This window comes from Cyprinodon variegatus, unplaced genomic scaffold (genome assembly GCF_000732505.1).
Source record: "Cyprinodon variegatus isolate N-32 unplaced genomic scaffold, C_variegatus-1.0 Scaffold561, whole genome shotgun sequence".
Classification (NCBI taxonomy): Eukaryota; Metazoa; Chordata; class Actinopteri; order Cyprinodontiformes; family Cyprinodontidae; genus Cyprinodon; species Cyprinodon variegatus.
This window is the reverse complement of record NW_015151014.1, coordinates 54851-56018: the sequence shown is the minus strand read 5'-3', so window position 1 is coordinate 56018 and position 1168 is coordinate 54851. Positions and strand designations below refer to the sequence as shown.

Below are 1168 nucleotides of genomic sequence, written 5' to 3'. Positions count from 1 at the left end.
GGTCACCATAGACCTCCATTATTTGAATGTCAGCAGACAGCAAGAAGCCTCCCAGATCTCCAGATGCATTTGAGATATCAAAAAAGTACTCCAGGGTGTTGTTCAGCATGGGGGTGAGTAGAAAATGAAGGCTAATCATGTTTTGGGTGTACTATTCCTTTAATCTGATATTGAGCGTTTATTAGCAAAGAATGAAGGCCAAGTGTTTCAGCCTCATAAAGCTGGAAGGCATAAATCTAGAAGCTGATCACCTGCACTGAATACAGATGCATCCCTGACCTTTCAGCATGTTTCTCATGTAACAATCTTAAGAGAAGAAAGGTTATTCAGGTCTGGAGAATGTCCCTGCTTATTTATGTCACTTTTATTTTGTTTTAATTTTGTCTTTATCGTTTTGTTCACATCAAAAATCAGACAAATTTGTATTATTGTTCCTTCAGTTTTCATGTCTGATTCCTAAATTAAACAGCAAAGAAAATATTTTAACTTTGTACTTATTTTAAGAACATTATAATAAAGAGATATTTTGAAACTGGTGTAATGGACGAGGGAAAAAAATAAAGGAGGAAACAGAACACACCAAACAGGACACACTACATTTTTCATGGTTTCTGGCATCTTCTGAAACATCAGCCCTAAAGGTGACCGTAGATCTGGGGCAGAAAGGGTGCAAGGTTCCAGAGAGAGGAAGAAAGTACCCCTGGTCCCTCCACTGAGCCATGGTTTACACTGTGGGAAAATACGGTAAACTTACGTAACGTGAATGTGAGCGTCAGGTTGTGTGGATATAGTAAACACTGGTAAAATCCCCATCACTGTGCAGGAACAGGGCAAAACACACAGCTTAAAGAAAGTGCTGGTTTGGGATCAGTTTGATGCTCAGTGCAACAGGTGGAAACGCGCCTCTAAGTTTAAGCTCTAAAAGTTATTCTTCATCCTAATGAATAATGAGGTGAATCTGCCTTAAAAGTTACTTTTCTGTCCCTCTAGTTGTGTTGCTGCTACTCACCAGGGTAGAGTCTCTTTCCTTCCGCTGCTTAGACGCGTTTGTTTGCAGATTGGTAAAAAAAACAAAAAAAAACGGGGGAAAGTCTTGCTGCAGTTTGCAAACTTGTTTGCTCCGATAAAGTCTGCTGAGTGAGAGAGAAGGGCGTCCGATCCTCCGGGA

The 1168-nt window shown here is 40.3% G+C and overlaps 1 protein-coding gene across 1 annotated transcript in view; it reads right to left on the bottom strand.

Annotated features, from left to right (window-relative positions):
* cgnl1 (cingulin-like 1) overlaps positions 1–1168 on the bottom strand; it is a 38592-nt gene extending 37424 nt beyond the window's left edge. Inside the window, exon 1 of the mRNA XM_015391828.1 lies at positions 1010–1168. The gene's annotated coding sequence lies outside the window, so the exon portion shown is untranslated. The remainder of the gene's footprint in view (positions 1–1009) is intronic.